Source organism: Podarcis cretensis (assembly GCF_951804945.1).
Source record: "Podarcis cretensis genome assembly, chromosome: 16".
In the NCBI taxonomy this organism is placed as follows: Eukaryota; Metazoa; Chordata; class Lepidosauria; order Squamata; family Lacertidae; genus Podarcis; species Podarcis cretensis.
In genome coordinates, this window is record NC_137186.1 from 32,178,339 (window position 1) to 32,199,484 (window position 21,146).

The 21,146-nt window shown below is 47.0% G+C and overlaps 1 protein-coding gene across 10 annotated transcripts in view; it reads right to left on the bottom strand.

The window, feature by feature from the left end:
* ARVCF (ARVCF delta catenin family member) overlaps positions 1-21,146 on the bottom strand; it is a 331,955-nt gene that overhangs the window by 95,604 nt on the left and 215,205 nt on the right. The gene's annotated exons all lie outside the window — the stretch shown is intronic.

Consider the following 21,146-nt stretch of genomic DNA (forward strand, 5'->3'; position numbering starts at 1 on the left):
CTTGCAGGAAACAAGATTGAACTTCCCACACAAGCTTTGGCAGGTGGCGTGGGGAAGCACCCATCAGTCACCTGATGTGTTAATATGACGTCAGGTAACTGACAGGTGGGCCATTCCACCCATCTGTCAAAAGTTGAACTGCCAGGGTGGGGTGGGGGAGATAAAGATCTGGCCCACTAGGCCAAAAATATCCCCCATCCTGATTTACCTTGAGGGGCAGCAGATCTCCATGATTTCACTTTGGGAAATGATATACAATGAATTAAAAAAAAAGTTTAAAATAACTTTTGTAAAAACAACAACAGCAGAAGCTTTTTTATTAGGAATTCTAGGTACCGACATTTCAAAGGAGCAGAAAAGACTTTCCATGTATGCGACAATAGCCGTGTGGATGTTACTAGCCCAGAGATGGAAAGAAGACAAAGTCCTCACGAGAGAGGAATGGCAAATTAAGCTGTTGGGACTATGCCAAAATGGCAAAACTGATTGGAAAGCTCAGGAACCAAGAAGACCAAAACTGCAACAAAGAATGAGGGGGGGGGGATTATAATTTATCTAGGAGACTACTGTAAACAGATGAAAAGATTAGCAGGATTTCAATAACATTTGCAATGTAGCAAAATTTATGGATAATATGGAGAGATATAAAATATGGATGATTAAATAATATGCAGTTTAAAATGTTGACAACAGGACCCATGGAGGAGATGGTGGGAAGTTTGGAGATTCAGAGAAATCTCTAAATATGGATGTATACAGTGGTGCCTCACAAGACGAAATTAATCCGTTCCGTGAGGCTCTTCATATAGCGTTTTTTTCGTCTTGCGAAGCAAGCCCATTGACAGCTTAGCGGATTAGCGCTATTAGCGGCTTAGCGGCTTAGCGGATCAGCTGATAAGCGGCTTAGGGCTTAGGAAAAGGGGGGGGAGGGGAAAACCCCCGCAGGAACTCACAAGACATTTTCGTCTTGCGAAGCAAGCCCATAGGGAAATTCGTTTTGCGAAGCGCCTCCAAAACGGAAAACCCTTTTGTCTAGCGGGTTTTCCGTCTTGCGAGGCGTTCGTCTTGTGGGGCACCACTGTATTTGGTATTGTTATAAATTTACACTTGTAAAATCAAATAAAAATTATTTCGGGGGAAAGGGAGATACCAAGAATTGAACCTGGAACCTTCTGTATGCACAGAAAATGCTCTGTTACTGAGCGATGGCCCTTCCGCTTTGATCCAGATGATCAAAAGTCCTTAGATGAGCCTAATCAATTGGGCCCATCACCATCATTAAAAATCTATTGCTATGGACTCCTTTCATTTGACTGTGGAAAACACAGTGAGTTGTCGAGTGTCCTCTGCAAAGAAAATTCTCAGTATGCTTATATTAACTCTACCTCCTGCCCTGGCGCATTTGCTAAAATCCTCAGCTGCAGCCCTGCAGTCTCTTCTTATTAAAGTTGCCGACTTGAAGCCTGCCCAAGGTGACCCATAAACATTAAAGAACATCACCAGGCATGGTCTGAATTTTGTTTGGGGCATTTCCATGATGTGGCAAAAAGACACACACACACACCCCCGGTGAGCGCCACCATCTGCGCATTAACTCGATTTAAACGAAAAAGCCTTCTCCCCTTAATGCTAGCGTAGAGGGAGAATGAAGACATTTTCACTGAATAGCAAAGCAGTCTGAATTCTGACACGGAGGAAGCAGATAGAGTAATAGCAGGCAGGGAAGCAAGAAGGTGTCTGGGCAATGGGGAGAAAGGAGTCTGGAACAAAGCGGAACGGGAGTGCAGGAGGTTCAGTGAGAAGGCAGTTAATAAGAAATCAATCGATAGATAAGGTTAAGAAAGAATGGGAATGCTTTAAAAATTACTTGAATAATTATGGTTCCAATAATAACACTCGGCTGTGTTTAGACTAATTTCTCAGGCAGAGGTATCACAAGATGGAGACAAATATTTAAATACAGATCAAAAACAGAAATGGCTGAATTGAAGAGTAGACGGAAAGTCAACAAACCAACAAATTAAAAAATGAGGTTCAATCCAGCACCAGGGACTTTGTGAACAGAATACCCTGGTACCGGTTTGAATTAACTAAATACTGCTTTTTGTTTGATAGGTACGTTTTGGTTTTGTTAATTTTTCAGTTTTGTCGTTGTGCATTTCCCTGTTTATTTTCTTCTTCTCTCTCTTTTTATTTCTTTTATATAATACACGTTTATTCTAGATCTCTTGACAATTTGATTATGTATATTGTAATAACTATCTTAAGTCTAGAAATATCTAATGTAAGATGATTTTCTGTTTTGTTTTTTGTATGTGATGTTTGTTTAATAATAATAAAAGAAGAGAAGGCAGCAGAGTGCAGGTCAACAGCAGAGGGGGCTCTGACATTAGGTGAAACCATCTCAAAGGATAAGAAGTGAAGCCAGTGGTCTAGGCCACATCAGCGCCATACATTTAGAGCAGTGTTAAACCATTTTAAACAGTCATGGCTTCCCGCCCCCAAGAATCCTGGGAACTATAGTCTGCTCATTGTGCTGTGAGTTGTTAGGAGACACCCATTCCCCTCACAGAGCTACAATTCCCAGAGTGGTTTAACAATCAATCCCTTTTCCCAGGGAACTCTGGGTGTGCACAGGACACTAGACAGCCACAATGGAATGTGGGCGAGGAAGAAATCAAATTCAGTTTGCATTGAAAGGTTGATACACCAAATCCACACCTTCTGAAACAATACGTGAACGGATAAGAGCCGTCCTTTGAAATTCGCATTTCTCCTAAATTTGCAATGCAGTTCTCCAGCCTAGTAAGTCAAATACACGCAAAAATCCACACAACAAGGTAAAGTAGGCATGAGGAATGAATTATATTGGGAGAGATTGCTTGCAAAATGGTGGATGTCAGGCTGAACGGCATGCAAAAATGTGTATGTACGCAGGTCCAGCTTACCAAACACAAAGTGTTCCATAGAAACCTTTTGTTCACATAATGAGACCAGTGTTTCCATTTTTCCCTATGGAAATATTTCTAATGTGGGATTTGTCCAATCTCTCCCCCCTCCTTTTCAATGGTTTCTTCCTGAAATGGCTGCAACCAATCAGCAAACGAAGGACACTGATCTCTCCTGCTCCCTGATTTGTCCACCTATCTGCCTGAAAATGGTCACCACTGACCAGCAGAGCACAAACTGACAAGGAAGTTGGCTGTTTGGATAAGTGAATCTGTGGAGCATATAATGAGGTTTGGGCAGAATTCTTTACATGCCAATAAGTGAATTTTCAGATAGTGAGCGGGCGGATAATGGGACTAAAATTTATTAGAATTCCGCATTGAAAGGCTCATGAATTTTCATGATGGCTGGTTGGTTTAAAGCAGGCGTGGCGAAACTTGGCCCTCCAGCTGTTTCGGGACTACAATCCCCATCATCCCTGACCACTGGTCCTGTTAGCTAGGGGTGATGGGAGTTGTAGTCCCAAAACAGCTGGAGGGCCAAGTTTGGCCATGCCTGGTTTAAAGCACGGAGCAACGTGGAAACATGAGGAATGGAATGCAAGAATGGAAAAACAAGGAACTGAGAGAAACCGAAATAGAAAGATTAGCCCATCTCTACAAGGGGATGAAAGGGGTGTGGGTGGCGCTGTGGGTTAAACCACAGAGCCTAGGACTTGCCGATCAGAAGGTCGACGGTTCGAATCCCCGCGATGGGGTGAGCTCCCGTTGCTCGGTCCTTGCTCCTGCCAACCTAGCAGTTCGAAAGCACGTCCAAGTTAAAGTAGATAAATAGGTACCGCTCCGGCGGGAAGGTAAATGGTGTTTCCGTGCGCTGCTCTGGTTCGCCAGAAGCGGCTTAGTCATGCTGGCCACATGACCCAGAAGCTGTATGCCGGCTCCCTCGGCCAAGAAAGCGAGATGAGCGCTGCAACCCCAGAGTCGGTCATGACTGGACCTAATGGTCAAGGGTCCCTTTACTTTACCAAGGGGATGATAGCAACGTGCTCAGGCAAAAGAAAGGGAGATAGGAATGAAAAAGCACTTTCCACGGCCTAAAGAAAATGAATTTCACACCCTCCAAATCCTCAGATTTTTCTGCACAGAGATACAGGCCTCCCCTGCAAATAAACACACACCCATGCTCTGCAGACTTGCTAAGCTGACTTGCAGCTGCCTCCCTGTCATTGGAGACAATTCAGCAGATAAAACTGCATGCAGCTACTTTTTTTAAAAAAAAGCTTTAAAGACATTTGCAGGTCACCTTAAAGGCGACCTTTCTTCAAGAGTTTTGCTTCTCGCTACTGTCATGCTGAGCGGTTCAGAGGCCTGCTGTGCAAGAGAGAGAGAGAGCTGGCGCCTGCTCAACTTTAAAATTATTATTCTGTGCGCAGAGGCTGCTTGAGATGCTGAGTGCATTTGAAACAATGTGAAGAGAACCTGCAGAAATTTTGAGCTGTCTGGTGGAACATGGGCACAGCTGCCAAGACAGAGAGCTAGAGAAATAGACAGACAGACAGATCCGCAAACTCTATCTAGCACTGCAAGGGCCGTAGCTCAGTGGAAGAACATCTGCTTTGAATGCAGAAGGCCTCAGGTTCTATCTCCAGCATCTCCAGGTAGGTCTGAGGGAGAGGGAGAGCCCTCACCATGAGGCAAGGTGAGGAATCTGCCTCAGGTGGCAGAATCCATATCTGCAGCCGATCCAGCCTACAAGGAATACTTTGTCTACTGCTGTAGCTGCCACAGTAGCAGATCTGTTGCCCCCTCAGCACACCCCACTCAACACCCCGCTTGGTGAATCGGAGGGGCTGCTGGTCTCCTCCATCCTTGTTCCCAATGTACTTCTTCACTCACCACTCCTTCCCTGGTGGAGTGATACCACTTTGAGGTCCCACAATGTCTTGGGACACCTGGCTTGCCAGTAGTACATGTGAAGAGGATCTAGAGAAGAGGGCCTTCTCGGTAGTGGCGCCCGCCCTGTGGAACGCCCTCCCGTCAGATGTCAGAGAGATCAACAACTACCTGACATTTAGAAGACATCTGAAGGCAGCCCTGTTCAGGGAAGTTTTTAATGTGTGACATTTTATTGTATTTTTAATCTTTGTTGGAAGCCGCCCAGAGTGGCTGGGGAAACCCAACCAGATGGGCGGGGTACAAATAAATTATTATTGTTATTGTTGTTGTTGTTTATTTATACCCCGCCCATCTGGCTGAGTTTCCCCAGCCACTCTGGGCGGCTTCCAACAACGTATTAAAATACAGTAGTCTGTTAAACATTAAAAGCTTCCCTAAACAGGGCTGCCTTCAAATGTCTTCTAAAAGTCTGGTAGTTATTTTCCTCTTTGACATCTGATGGGAGGGCATTCCACAGGGCGGGCGCCACTACCGAGAAGGCCCTCTGCCTGGTTCCATGTAGCTTTGCTTCTCACAGTGAGGGAACTGCCAGAAGGCCCTCAGAGCTGGACCTGAGTGTCCGGGCAGAACAATGGGGGTGGAGACGCTCCTTCACGTATACTGGGCTGAGGCTGTTTAGGGCTTTAAAGGTCAGCACCAACACTTTATGTCCAATGTTGGGCCCCCAGGCCAAATCCGGCCCACCAGAGGCAGTTTAATTTGGTTGGTTTAATCCGGCCCCCAGAGGCAGTTGTGTTCGGGGGGGGGGGCATGGGCTACGTTCCCAGCGGGTGGTTATGTGGTGTGGCTTGCTCACCCGCCTGCTGATTGGCTCTCACAGCTGCTCGCTGTGCGGCTCTTGGAACCGCCCATCCACCGGCTCATGCATGTTCCCTGCTCTCCATCCCAGCCACTGGATGGCTTGAACAGGCGCACTGTGTGTGGCTCTCTATGGTGTCTGCTGGCCTCGCTCCTGTGCGGCTTGCTCTCCTGCTCGCCTGCCTGCTGGTTCTTGGAGCGGCTCGCTCTCCTGCCTGCCTGCAGGCTCTTGCAGCCACTCTCTCGCCTGCCTATGCACCCCTTGGTGAGCAACAACTTGTGAAAAGAAAAAAAAGAGTTAAAAAACTGTTGGAGAAAGAACCCCTAAAAAGTTCATCAACTTCAATCCTAAAAAAAGCTCAACAACTGGCCCTCTTTGATCTAGGGGTCTTAGTAGACCACAAGCTGAACATGAGTCAACAGTGTGACGCAGCAGCAAAAAAAAGCAAATGCTATCCTACATCGACAGAAATATAGTGTCCTGATCAAGGGACGTCATGGTCCCACTTTATATGATAGGTAAAGGTAAAGGGACCCCTGATCATTAGATCCAGTTGCGGCCGACTCTGAGGTTGTGGCGCTCATCTCGCTTTACTGGCAGAGGGAGCCGGCGTACAGCTTCTGGGTCATGTGGCCAGCATGACTAAGCTGCTTCTGGCAAACCAGAGCAGCGCACGAAGACGCCATTTTCCTTCCCGCCGGAAGCACTTTGATGTGCTTTCAAACTGCTAGGTTGGCAGGAGCAGGGACTGAGCAACGGGAGCTCACCCCGTCGCAGGGATTCGAACCGCCAACCTTCTCATTGGCAAGCCCTAGACTCTGTGGTTTAGACCACAGCGCCACCCACGTCTTTATATGATAGCAATCTTCAAATATCTCAGGGGTGTCACAAAGCAATGGATTAAAGTTGCAAGAAAGGAGATTCCGACGAAACATCAGGAAGAACTTTCAGACAGTAAGAGCTGCTTAATGGTGGAATGGACTCCCATAAGAGATGATGGACTCTCCTTCCTTGGAAGAGGTTGGATGGTCATCTGTCATGGATGCTTTAGCTGAGATTCCTGCATTGCAGGGAACAGATGAACCTCTGGGTTCCTTCCAACGCTACAATTCTAAGATTCTGTGAGAAACCAATGTCTGAAACCCTGTAGAGCAGTGTTCCCCAACCTTGGGCATCCAGCTGTTTTTGGACTACAATTCCCATCATCCTTGACCACTGGTCTTGCTAGCGAGGCATGATGGGAGTTGTAGTCCAAAAACAGCTGGAGGCCCAAGGTTGGGGAACACTGCTGTAGAGTACAAGAGCATAGGAAGAAACTGCTGGATCTAGCCCAACATCCTGTTTTCACAGTGGTCTACCAGATGCCTGTGGGAAACCTGAGCACAACAGCCTTCTCCCCGCCTGTGCTTTCCATAAACTGTGGCATTGCTATACTTGCGCCATGAAGCCATGAGGTGCACAAGCTCTACACTGAATCGGCACATGTAAACATGGAAGCAGATAAAAGGGTTAAAGACACGGTCCTTTGCCAGAGGTGAGACAACTGGGTAACAATGAAGGACACCATTCAGGGTGGAGGTTTTTTTTAATGAAATCCTGGGGCAGAGGCCCTTGCCAGCGGGCCATTTGCATCTGGAGATCAAGAGGTAAGGGGCTCGCCTTCGCTTCCAAGGGGACGCCAGAAGGTGACGAGCTGCAGGGCGGCTTTTTAATCTGCATTTTGGAGTCAGGTTGTGCAGCATAAAAGGGGCACGTGGGCTCAGGCTGTGACTCTGCAGTTAAAAAAAGGCAATGCATAATGCATCGCTATTACAAGCTAAACATCAGGCGCCGTCAGCCTGAACTTGAACGATTCCAACGGTGGCAGGAATTACACTCCCTTGCTCATGATATAAGCCTGGGGAAAGCCATATGCCCTGATCCCATCCAGGATCTGGGAGCTAATTAAGAATCTCTTCCAGCTCAGCCTCCTTTATTGCAGCTCCTGAGAAGCATTGGCTCATTCAACTTGCATTGCTCGGTGGGGAAAAACACACCCCTTCCCACCGCCATCCTCTGATGCAGGCTTGGGGGGGTATATATGTTTTCTCCTGCAAAGCACATATTCTCTCATGGAACTATCTTTCTGGTGTGCATATCAGGGATGGTGCAGCCAGAGGCAAAAGGAGGCAGAGCGGCAGATGAGGAACTTGTCTTTGGCCAGCAGGCTACATTCCGTTAAGAGGCTCCCATGCACACAACTCTCTGTCAAAAAAGAGGTGACCCTCTTAGGACACTTCTAAGAAAGCACACATGGAGAGGAATCAGTGAGAGGTGAGGCTTAGGGAAGGGTCCCAAGGGCTAAATAGAGAGACCCACATAGCTCAGTTGGTTAGAGCAGTGTTTCCCAACCTTGGGTATCCAGCTGTTTTTGGACTACAACTCCCATCATCCCTAGCTAGCAAGACCAGTGGTCAGGGATGATGGGAACTGTAGTCCAAAAAAAGCTGGAGACCCAAGGTTGGGAAACACTGGGTTAGAGCATGGTCTTGATAACGCCAAGGTTGCAAGTTTGATCCCCGTATGGGACAACTGTGTATTGGTTGCACTAGATAACAACAACAACAATTTATTTATACCCCACCCATTTGGCTGGGTCTCCCCAAACACTCTGGGCGGCTCCCAACAGAATATTAAAACACAATAAAACATCGAACATTAAAAACTTCCCTAAACAGGGCTGCCTTCAGGTGTCTTCTAAAAGTCAGATAGTTGTTTATTTCCTTGACATCTGCCGGGAGGGCGTTCCACAGGGCGGGTGTCACCACGAAGAAGGCCCTCTGCCTGGTTCCCTGTAGTCTCACTTCTCACAGGAAGGGAACAGCCAGAAGGCCCTTGGAGCTGGACCTCAGTGTCTGGGCTGGATAATGGGGGTGGAGACTTTCCTTCAGGTATACAGGACCGGTGTTATGTGGTCTCGGCGGCCACTCCCAGTCACTAGTCTAGCTGCCGCTTTCGGTATTAATTGTAGTTTCTGGGTCACTTTCAAAGGTAGCCCCACGTAGAGCGCATTGCAGTAGTCCAAGCAGGAGATAACCAGAGCATGCACCACTCTGGCGAGACAGTCTGAGGGCAGGTAAGGTCTCAGCCTGCACACTGGATGGAGCTGGTAGACAGCTACCCTGGACACAGAATTGATCCTTCCAAGAATATAATTTTATGATTCTATGATTCTATCTGCCCCTGACCCCAAGGTTTCCCAGCCTGGTTGTCAGACCCTCAAGGTTGACCTGAGGTCTGCATGTTTGCCTGCCACACAAACCCCCAGGTGGCAACAGAGAGAGATTGAATCTCCAGGTGGGCAAGAGCACCTTCCCTACCCAGGCTCCCTAAACAGATGAGAAGGAAGGATCCCAAGGGGCCGGTCTGCTATAAAACTAATGAAGCTTAAGCTTCAGGGACCCTAATTCCAGAGGGGCCCCCAAAGCGACTTTAGCCCACATTGATTCTTAAAAATGGATCTAGCAGACACAATCTGAGTTGCATAACTCACATTGATTAATATTTTGTTGTAAGTATTTCAACAATCCCGAAGTTTAAGAGTCATTAGAACAGATGGGAAAGATGGAGGGTACAAGGAGAAGGGGAAGATGGAGGACGAGATGGTTGGACAGTGTTCTTGAAGCTACCAGCATGAGTTTGACCAAACTGTGGGAGGCAGTGGAAGACAGGAGTGCCTGGCGTGCTCTGATCCATGGGGTCACGAAGAGTCAGACACGACTGAACAACTAAACAACAACAGCACAGATGTTGTAAAGGTTGTTGTAAACAACCCCATTGAAGAAGATAACAGTGGTCACACAGATCTCATTGCTGGCTCTTCATAACAGTTCAGGCTGCAGGCCTCCCAAAACATAAGTCCACCACTGATGATCCTTTCATTTCAGGTGGACCTGGGAATACAACCTTTAGCTAAAGTTTCTACCTTAATTTCCAGCTAGTGACACATTTGCTCATTTGTTAGACTTCATCTTTTTCATTTGAATGACATACTCTCAGAGACTGCGGCTAATGTTTCATGTGTTGTGAATAATAATAATAATAATAATAATAATAATAATAATAATAGCCCGCCCATCTGGCTGGGTTGCCCCAGCCACTCTGGGCAGCTTCCAACACATATTAAAACATAATGATATCATAATAATGACATCATTTGGGCCTCCCCTCTGTGACATCACCAGGGACTGCCTCCAAGTCTCAGATTTTGGCACTGAAATTTGGCCGGGGTTGAGCAGCTCTTGACCTACTATGCGGCCCTCAGCAAGGAATGCGGCCCCTGGCTGAAAAAAGCTTCCGCACACCCTTCATTTTAACCTGTTTAAATTTTCATGCCATTTAAATAAAGCCCTCGGCACTCCGAGGACTTTTCTCCCTGATCTGCCTTTGCTTTGAAGCAGGAATATAAACCCGCGATTTCTCCTGGCAAAGTTTGAAGAAGCACACAAACACACAGGCTATGCCTTTTCTCTTCACCAGACAAGCTAAATCGGGAGACGCTCACCCAGCCAGCTCTCTTCCTTAAAATTGAAGATTTATTGCTTCACTCCCGTCCTCCCCCTGTCAGTCTGGAGACCAGCCCCTGCCTCGCACCAGGGGAAGGATTTGCAAAGGAGGAGGCGGCAGAGGATATATGTTGCGGCTGTTACCGTGTGCTATTATCACGCCTGAAAGATGGGGGGAGAGAGAGAGGGAGAAAGCTTACAGAGTAATTCATTCTGAAGGCTCTAATTCCCAAACACTTTTCTTTGGAGAAATGCTGTACATTAATCATGATTAATAGGCAAGCAGGGACTGTGGCTCGCTCATTTTGACACAGTTATATTCCACCCCATCCCTCTAGACTCCCACCTTCTGCTTCAGCACTGACACCGAGACATTATCACAGTTTCCTCTGACCAGCAGTGGTGCTCTGTGGTCTCAGGGTGAATCCCTCCCCGCAAGTCCTGCTACTTGGGATCCTTGACAGGGCAAGGATCGAACCCGGGTCCCTAGCAGGCAAAGCACGTTTTCTGTCCTGGCACACAGCCTGAGGCACACGGATGAAGCTGACCGCAACAGAGGCACTTGATGGCAGTGCAAAGTTATGTCTGATAAAGGCACAGAAGAACACAATGGGAGCTGTTGTCTCAGGTCGGTACAGAAGCCTTCTGCCAGAGAGTGCCGTCGCTCAGTGGAAGAACACCTGCTTTGCATGCAGAAGGCCCCAGGCTCAGGCCCCAGCATCTCCAGGTAGGTGCCACAGACTGGTTCAATGCAGAAGAATGGTGGGACAAACCAACTGGGGAACCACCAAGGGGAGAAGGCTCAGGTCAAAGGCAGAAAATGGAGAGGAGCCTAACCCTCCCTCATTTCTCTGATGAAAATAGGGACGCCCCATTCCATAATGATAATTTTACTATTTATATCCCTCACATCTTTCTGGGTTGCCCCAGCAGTCTGGGCAGCTTCCAACAGATATAAAAAACATAATAAAACATAAAACTTCCCTATACAGGATTGCCTTCAGACGGCTCGGGGGGTCAGATAACTCCATACTCCCCAACATTTCTCTAATGAAAACAGGGATATCTTGCCATACCCTCCAACATTTCTCCAATGAAAATAGGAACATCCTAAGGAAAAGTGGGACATTCCAGGATCAAATCAGAAACCAGGATGGCTTCTCTAAATCAGGGACGTCCCTGGAAAATAGGGATACTTGGAGGGTCTGGAAGACTGGGCCGAGATGTCAGAAGCTGAAGGGGCAACAGGGCTTAGTGAGCTGGGAGAATGTGTGGCAGAGAGCGGTTCAGAATCAGAGGAAGAAGCTGAAACAGGATACTGGGATGAGGAAGGCCAAGAGGCAGAGATGAGTCCAGTGGTGGGTGTTTTTAACCTGTGTTCTGGTAATTCTGTTTAGGGTTGGTTGCATCTTTTAATTTTACTGGCTTTTATTAAGGATGCTGTGTCTTGTTTTACACTGAGAGGACTTCTGCCCTCAAACATTAAAAACATACGGTTTAGGTCACACCCACACAATACATGTAAAGCTCAGTGATACAACTTTAACAAGTCATGGCTTCCCTCAAAGAATTCTTAGAACTTTTTAAGGAATCCCCATAAGGACAGGGGTGTGGGGGCATTCCACTCACCCCTCCATACAATTCCCCAGGAAGAGACCACATGATGTGTTATCTACAGTCACTTCCCGGAAGCATTTAAAAAGGGATTTTTTGTCACACGGCCACAAAGCTGCTTTAGGCAACTTAAAAAATTTAAAAGGAGAAAGAAAGAAAGAAAGAAAGAAAGAAAGAAAGAAAGATGGAAGGAATGAAGGAAGGATGGAAGAAAAGAAAAGAAAAGAAAAGAAAAGAAAAGAAAAGAAAAGAAAAGAAAAGAAAAGAAAAGAAGAGGCAGCCCTTAGACCTCCTTATAAGTACAGATCCATGCGCAGTTTTCTCAATTGATTATGCAGCTTAATCCATATATCAGCATTCTGATCCATTCATGTATCCAAGAGGGTGTGAAATGAGGAGGCTGACTCGAAAATAAGGAGCGATCTGGAATTCTCTATATATTTAAAGCACTATGATACAACTTCCAAACAGTTGTGCCGCCCCGCAAAGAATCCTGGGAAGTGTAGTTTGTTAAAGGTGCTGCGAGTTGTTAGGAGACTCCCTATTCCCCTCACAGAACTACAATTCCCAGACTGGTTTAACAATCACAATCCCTCTTCCCAGGGTATCAAAGCACACATGGGGCCCAAGACAATAAATCAGCAGTTCTCAACCTGTGGGTCCCCAGATGTTGTTGGACTGCAACTCCCATCATCCCTGAACTCTGGTCTTGCTAGCTAGGGGTGATGGGAGTTGTAGTCCAACAACATCTGGGGAGCCACAGGTTGAGAAAGGCTGCAATAAATGAATACAAAGCGAGTGGGAGATTCCCTTCCGGGGCAAACACTCGTCGTTTTTGTTGGGACTGCAGTTTTAAACCGTCTCCCTTTGTGCCACTGCTCTGACCCGGATCAGATAAAGAAATATATTCATACATTTAAGATCCTGTGTGGCTTGGGTCCTTTTGCCCTAGCTAAGAGAAAGAGAGAAAGAGAGAGAGAGAGAGAGAGAGAGAGAGAGAGAGCACATCCAGCTAATTTGCACAGCACTGCAAGGAGTTTGACAGCCCCTGCCCACGTGCCACGACTTGTTGGGCAAATTTCGTTAACATTGCAACTGAAATAAAATAATAATAATTTGAAATGAAAAGTATCTGTGATTGTGGAACAGACGTGCTGCGAGCTGGCACTGCCGAGATCCAAGTTATTTTAAAATTCCGCAATTCTGAACAATCAGACCTATTCTTCTCTCTCCCTTCCCCTCCAAACACCTTCCCTGGTGCAATAAAATTAATGCAGCCCCTCTCCATTGAGAGTGCATCCTTCCAGTGGGAGAGAAATCAAGGAGGAGAAAAGGAACAAATCAAAACATGTCAGGTTTTTTTTTTTTTTTAAAGGTGGAGCATGCTCTGTAATTTGAAGTTAGTGTCATTCATCAAAGACTGGATCCCTGGGTCTACTCTCCATGCCAGAAATGGTAAAAAGGGAAACTTAACACGCAAGCCAGCCAGACAGATGGCTGCAAAATTTATTCTCTGTTGGTGTTCGCCATGCTGGTGGCAGGCTTTGTGTCGCACAGCAGACAGAGCAGTTTATTTATCGCACCAGGCCGCCATCAGCATCAACAGACTTAATAATCTCAAGCCCTCGCAGGCAACAGCAGCCTGTGTTTGCAAACCAAAGCATGAGGCAATGGAGAAACTGTTCCCATTTTGCAGAAAGGTGGAATGAGGCCCAGCCAATTGAATTCAGGTGAAGAGCCCATTCACTCGTAGGAACAATGGCTGCATTCGCGTGGCATTTTATTCCATTTCTCCGACATTTCCCTAACTGTTCATTTCCACATTGTATCTGAGCTTTCACTCAAAGTGAAAGCCACTTCCAGAAAAGTAATTGAATCTGTTTCATGCTCATTTCTGTGTTATTTGATTTCAGGGGGTGGGGTGGGGGAATCCATTTGCAACTCTCTTAACTCAGAAAATTGTGGGAGGAAAGCTATGAAATTTGGGGCGGTATATCAGCGTGCAGTTCTTTCTGCTGTTTTTATGGGGGAATCATAGGGACGCGGGTGGCGCTGTGGGTAAAAGCCTCAGCGCCTAGGGCTTGCTGATCAAAAGGTCAGCAGTTCGAATCCCCGCGGCGGGGTGCGCTCCCGCTGCTCGGTCCCAGCGCCTGTCAACCTAGCAGTTCGAAAGCACCCCCGGGTGCAAGTAGATAAATAGGGACCGCTTACCAGCGGGAAGGTAAACGGCGTTTCCGTGTGCGGCTCTGGCTCGCCAGAGCAGCGATGTCACGCTGGCCACGTGACCCGGAAGTGTCTCCGGACAGCGCTGGCCCTCGGCCTCTTGAGTGAGATGGGCGCACAACCCCAGAGTCTGTCAAGACTGGCCCATACGGGCAGGGGTACCTTTACCTTTACATAAGGGAACAGAATGGTGCATTTGCAGAAAGGGTGGAGGAGAAGCAATGCTGTCCAGTGACATTCATTGTTGTGTCGTCGTCGTCATCATCATCATCATCATCATCATCATTTATTTATTTATACACCGCCCCAGACACTCAGGGCGGCTCCCAACAGATTATCAAAGACATGATAAAACATCAAACATTAAAAACTTCCCTAAACAGGGCTGCCTTCAGATGCCTTCTAAAAGTAAGATAGTTGCTTATTTCCTTGACATCTGGTGGGAGGGCGTTCCACAGGGCGGGCGCCACCACCGAGAAGGCCCTCTGCCTGGTTCCTTGTAACCTCACTTCTTGCAGTAAGGAAACTGCCAGAAGGACCTCGGAGCTGGACTTCTTCTTTTTTTATATATATAAATATTTATTGAGATTTTTTAAATACAAAATGCAAAAATAAATCGGAGCTGGACTTCAATGTCCGGGAAGAACAGTGGGGGTGGAGACGCTCCTTCACACCTTGCCCACTGCTGTGAGTGAACCTACAAAGCCACAGAGCAGAGCTGGTGAAGGTGTGGCAACCCAAGGGCCACAGAGAGAGGTCTGGAGGGCCGCATTCAGCCCAAGGCCTTGAAGTCCCTCACCCCTGGAATATTCAAATGGCCCAGTTCATTCTCCGGGCAAACATGAGGTTTCTTTCCAATCCTTAAGAGACAATACGCAAACCTGCCTAGATTTGCAGCTCCACATTCAGCGCCAAGCGGGTCGCAGGTGGCGCTGTGGGTTAAACCACAGAGCCTAGGACTTGCTGATCAGAAGGTCAGTGGTTCGAATCCCCGCGACAGGGTGAGCTCCCGTTGTTCAGTCCCTGCTCCTGCCAACCTAGCAGTTCAAAAGCGCCTCAAAGTGCAAGTAGATAAATAGGTACTGCTCCGGTGGGAAGGTAAACGGCATTTCCGTGCGCTGCTCTGGTTCGCCAGAAGCGGGTTAGTCATGCTGGCCACATGACCCGGAAGCTGTATGCCGGCTCCCTCGGCCAATAAAGCGAGATGAGCGCCGCAACCCCAGAGTCGGAGACGACTGGACCTAATGGTCAGGGGTCCCTTTACCTTTACCTTTATTCAGCACCAAGCATGAGTATTTGAAAGCAATGTGTTATTCCTCACACTAGACCTCCACATCAAACTCAAGAAACTAAAGACCTCTGTGGTTGCAACAACCCCCCAAAGCCCCACGTTAACAGAAAAGGAAATTCTGCTGAACTACCCATCCCTTTTGTGTCTTGGGCTGGGGGTCTTCCGAAAGGAAAGCCAAAGATTGCTTGCCGCACAAGGGAAATTCTTTGCTTAGACCATAACCACTGAGGTTCCCTGTTAACGGGAGGGCAGGGAAAGAAACACCGCAGGATAGATTAAGCCAACCTATTAATGATCAGCTTAATATTTCTGCAGTATCCAGGGGAATCTAGTTTCCATTCCCATAAACCTTTTCGCCCTGCCACATCTAATAAGGTCTTGCACTGTGGTGATAAGGGAAGGAGGAAGGGGGGTGTTAATAAAATAAATAAATAAATAAATAGCCGCGCCTGGACCCTATTCAAAAGGCCCCGTCTCTCTTCCGGGACCAATGATCATTTCAGTAACGAGGCACCTCACACCACTTTTCATTACTTTCTGCATTTAGAAAGTGGCTCTCCGGGGAACGGCAGAGTGCAATGCAGAGAACGCAAGCCCAAGGAATGGAAATGAAGGAAACATTCTGGAGGTCCGCATTAATCAGCAGCAACGGGACTGAAGAGCACTCCAGCGCTCCACAAGGCGCAACGCAGCTCCTTTTATTAGCTTTGAACGAACTTATTCGCCCTCGCCATAAAAACCGAACGATTTCAAAGCACGGCCAGAAACAACAACAACCAACAACAACTTTGCCTTTTTATGGACTTTTGCTTTATGGCGAAAGCTTCCCAGGCCCCGGAAATGCTAAAAACCTAATTCTCCCAGATCTCACCAGCTGCTTGGAGAAATCTGGCTCACCTGTGGACATTCACAACACCACAACATCTCCCAGGGCTGGCTCTACTGTTAACCCACCCATTCAAACAAACTGCCAATGGATGCAAGAAGCAGCTGGCTTGCAGGAGAATGGTGCTGTTCTATTTATGTGCCGTAGCAAGAAATAGCTGCTGCATAAATCATCTCGAGGTACCAGCAAGCCTCCGAGCTGTCTCCGGGCTAACATTTCTTTACCTTGGAGTGATGCGCCCATGATATAATGGATGCACAAACTCTAAATCTCAAAAATGACTTGCTGTGCTAGCAACTTCTCCGTTTAGGAAGGTGTGACCTGCAGTGATGCGATGCCCCAAATAGGACACTTTGTTGTTGTTGTTGTTGTCCCCCAACCCAAAAAATATTGCTTTTCAACATTTATCACAAAAATAACATAACAAAATACGCAACAACAAGAAAACACACACTACAATAAACTAAACACACAAGAAGAAAATAATAGCTCTTCAAATATCCAACTTTCATCTCATTGATGACTGACTTTCATTATATCACCTTTATAACAGTTCTCCAAGTTCTTATTTCTAATAATATTAACTCCTTTCATTTACTAACCCTTTCTCCTTTATTAATATTCTAATCCTTAATATTTACTACCACATATCCTTATTCTAGGGATGAAGGCGCTGTGGGTTAAACCACAGAGCCTAGGACTTGCCGATCAGAAGGCTGGCGGTTCGAATCCCTGTGATGGGATGAGCTCCCGTTGCTCGGTCCCTGCTCCTGCCAACCTAGCAGTTCGAAAGCACACCAGTGCAAGTAGATAAATAGGTACTGCTCCAGCAGGAAGGTAAACGGTGTTTCCGTGCACTGCTCTGGTTCGCCAGAAGCGGCTTAGTCATGCTGGCCACATGACCCGGAAGCTGTACGGCAGCTCCCTCGGCCAATAAAGTGAGATGAGCGCTGCAACCCCAGAGTTGGTCACGACTGGACCTAATTGTCAGGGGTCCCTTTACCTTTATCCTTATTCTGCCCCTAAGCCTGTTTGTTACTTCCAAGGATTTTCTGTTTATCTTATATTACCAAATAGGACACTTTGTTGGCAATTCAAGTTCCTTTTAGCCAGTATTAAGGGAGGCATTTAAAGCCTCGCAGGCATCGATCCTTGACATCACAAAAACGTAGATAGCCCATTGCCATATCTGCATTAGAAAACTGACTGGAGGCTGGACCATCATGGTACAGCTGAAGCAGTGCCCCACCTACCTCAGCCAATATCCACCTGCCTGCCTTTTCCTTTACAATCAATCAGTGGCCAGTTCTGTTGCTCATTGGCTCTTGCGCCACCTACTGTTGGTCTTCCAGGCTTCTGCTCTCTGAGTCCCAATGGGCATCAAGCAGCAATGAGAAAGCTTCCAGCTAGACTGCTGACTGGGAGTGGCCGCTGAGACCATATAACACCAGTCCTGAAAGACCTACATTGGCTCCCAGTACGTTTCAGAGTGTTTGTGCTGATCTTTAAAGCCCTAAACGGCCTCGGCCCAGTATACCTGAAGGAGCGTCTCCACCCCCATCATTCAGCACTGAGGTCCAGCTCCAAGGGCCTTCTGGCGGTTCCCTCCCTGCGAGAAGTGAGGTTACAGGGAACTAGGCAAAGGGCCTTCTTGGTAGTGACACCCGTCCTGTGGAACACCCTCTCATCAGATGTCAAGGAGATAAACAACTATCTGACTTTTAGAAGACATCTTAAGGCAGCCCTGTTTAGGGAAGTTTTTAATGTTTGATGTTTTATCGCTTTTTAAATTATTATTAATATTCTGTTGGGAGTCACCCAGAATGCCTGAGGAAACCCAGCCAGATGGGTGGGGTATAAATAAATAAATTATTATTATTATTATTATTATTATTATTATTATTATTATTCCACATGAGGCCAAAAATTACTCTTCCCCTAACTTGCTAAACGTTCCATCTTCAAGGCTATCTACAGAATACTTAAGACACGGGCCCTTCAGATGGTGTTGGACTCCAAAGAGCCATTTTAAACAGTATCATACCACTTTAAACAGGCACGGCTTCCCCAAATAATCTTGGGAACTGTAGTTTGGTAAGGGCGCTGTTCCCCTCCCGGGGCTACAGCTCCCAGTGTTCCCTGGGAAGAGGGGTTTTGGGAAGCTGTAGTTTGTCAAGGGTGCTGTAAGTCGCGAGGAGACCCCTTGTTCCCTCTCCTACTGCTACAATTCCCAGAGTGGTTTAACAATAGATTCCTCTTCACAAGGAGCTCTGGGAAGTGTAGCTCTGTGAGGGGAAGAGGGGTTTCCCAACAATTCACAGCACTCTTTAACAGGATTCTTTTGGGGAAACCACAACTGTTAAAGTGGTCTGATACTGCTTTAAATTTATAGTGTGGATGGGGCCAACTCCCATCAGTCTCAGCCAGCATGGCCAATGACCAGGAATAATGGGAATTTTAGTTCAAGAACATTGGGAGGGCCAGAGGTTCCCTATTCCTTTTTTTAAATTTTTTTTTACTCAAAATTATAACAAGACATATTATCCAAAAACATATCACCCTTGTTCCCCCCCCCATTTTTCTTCTCCCTCCCTCCCACCTACCCCCACCCCACCCCACCCCCCAACTTCCCTCAGTTCCAGCCTTTTGTTTCTATAAGAATGCTGTTTTCTGCATGTTACAAAGTTGTATAGATCCTCAAACTATTTAGCTGATTATTATCAATAAAAGGTTTGTGAATGTTTATTCAAGAGGGAAGGGACACATAAGGGAAGGGACACATAAGAGAACAAGCTTTTATCTGCCGTTCCAACTGCTCTGGCAGTGTTTAGAAGTCTCTGTTATTAGAAGATGCCTAAATTTGAGTTCTGGGAGCACAAGAGAATCATACTGGATGCTTTTTGGTCAGGAAGGCAAAATTTAAAAAACACAAGAGGAGTCTGGAAATGAGGTTGGCCAATATTTACTCTTTTTGCTGAGACACTATCCTGGCATGTGCAGAGAAATGCTACAGATAAGGGAAAGACAGGTCTGTTTCCTAATGCTTGCGGAATTTGAATTTTGTGAATTCCTGTATGAAACATCCTGATCCAGGATTCAAATCTCCACTTGGCCACAAGGCCACAACCTTGGGCTAGTCAGTGCCTGGCCTAAACTACCTCACAGGGTTGTTGTGGAGATTACAGGAGGAAAGCGAGAGCCAGGGAATTCACCTTGAGCTCCTTGGAGGGGAAAAAGTGGGATATAAATGCAGCAACCAATTAAATAGAATACCCTTAGCTAGCCACTGAAGTCCACTCTGTTCACTGTGGCTCTGACACATCATTCATAAAACCTGGCCTAACCTAAAAACGGCACATATGGAGAGACAGGAGTTCAAAAACACAGGCAAATGTTTTGCACACATTCTGTCCTGGCTTTTCTGGAAGGCAGGGGTAGAAATTTAATAATGTACTGCTTTTATTTGTGGCGCTGTGGGTTAAAGCCTCAGTGCCTAGGGCTTGCCGATCGAAAGGTCGGCGGTTCGAATCCCTGCGGCAGGGTGCGCTCCCGCTGCTCGGTCCCAGCGCCTGCCAACCTAGCAGTTCGAAAGCACCTCTGGGTGCAAGTAGATAAATAGGGACCGCTTACCAGCGGGAAGGTAAACGGCGTTTCCGTGTGCGGCTCTGGCTCTGGCTCTGGCTCTGGCCAGAGCAGCGATGTCACGCTGGCCACGTAACCCGGAAATGTCTCCGGACAGCGCTGGCCCCTGGCCTCTTAAGTGAGATGGGCGCACAACCCCAGAGTCTGTCAAGACTGGCCCGTACGGGCAGGGGTACCTTTACCTTTTTTACCTTTATTTGTAAAAGTACAGGCATAGCCACCACCCTCACACATGACTGCGTATACGGGCAGCGCTGGGAAATAAGCAAATAATTTCATTCAAACCCAGAAATGGCGGGAGAGAGCTGGAGAGTCCCTGTGACTTGTGAGGAGACCCAAAGAGGACATCAGTGAGGGCAGAGGAAGCCCCTAAGAGACTGGAGGTGCAGTGGTGCTTTGTTTCAGCTGCTCAGCCTCCTCAGGTAACAGCTGATGCGCGGACAAGTGCAGCCACGTCCTCCATTTTGATTGGGGATAGATATTTTGATCTGGATTGGGGATAGAGTAGGAGAGAGAGAGATGGAGAGAAAGGGCGTGTAGAGGCTTTTCAGAGCATGCGCCTCACTTTACGTGATCTCAGTTATGTGCGTGGGAGCCTGGAATGTAACCCCCTATAAGTGGGGGGACAATGACGCTTGTATTTATCTAAAATGTGCACACAATAAAAGTCGTTTAAAAGCAGTCCGAAATAATGACTGGCCAATCAAGGAGGTCTGAAACAGCTGCAAAGACCTGCCAGCAGCATGAAAAGGTCTTCAGGATCCAGGAGGATTAAAGAATGGGACAAATTTACATTATTATTGAAAGACCACTGTAAACACTTGAACTCTTTGGCAGGTTTTAAATAACTCTTGCAATGTTACACAGACTTTGGATACAATGGAGGATTGGAAATTGGATGGACTTATAACATGTAGTTTAAAAAGTTACTTAAAGAACTCACGGAGGGGAGGAGGGAAGTCTTGAGATTCGGGTGACCTTAGTGATCAAACTGGGGTATCAAGGCTCAGGCAGCTGCTACAGGGAAACCTGGACCCAGGTCGTTCAGGACTCTGTATTATCAACCATAGCTGTCAACCGTCCCTTATTTGGCGGGAAACTCCCTTATCCCAGCACCAAGTCCCGCTGCTGTCCCGCATTGATGATGTCCCTTAAATTTCCCGGGTTTCATGCTCGCCTGGCTTGGGAGGGAAGCAGCGGCTCGGGGTCCTCCGCTGCAAGAGAGCACGAGCGCATGAGCTGC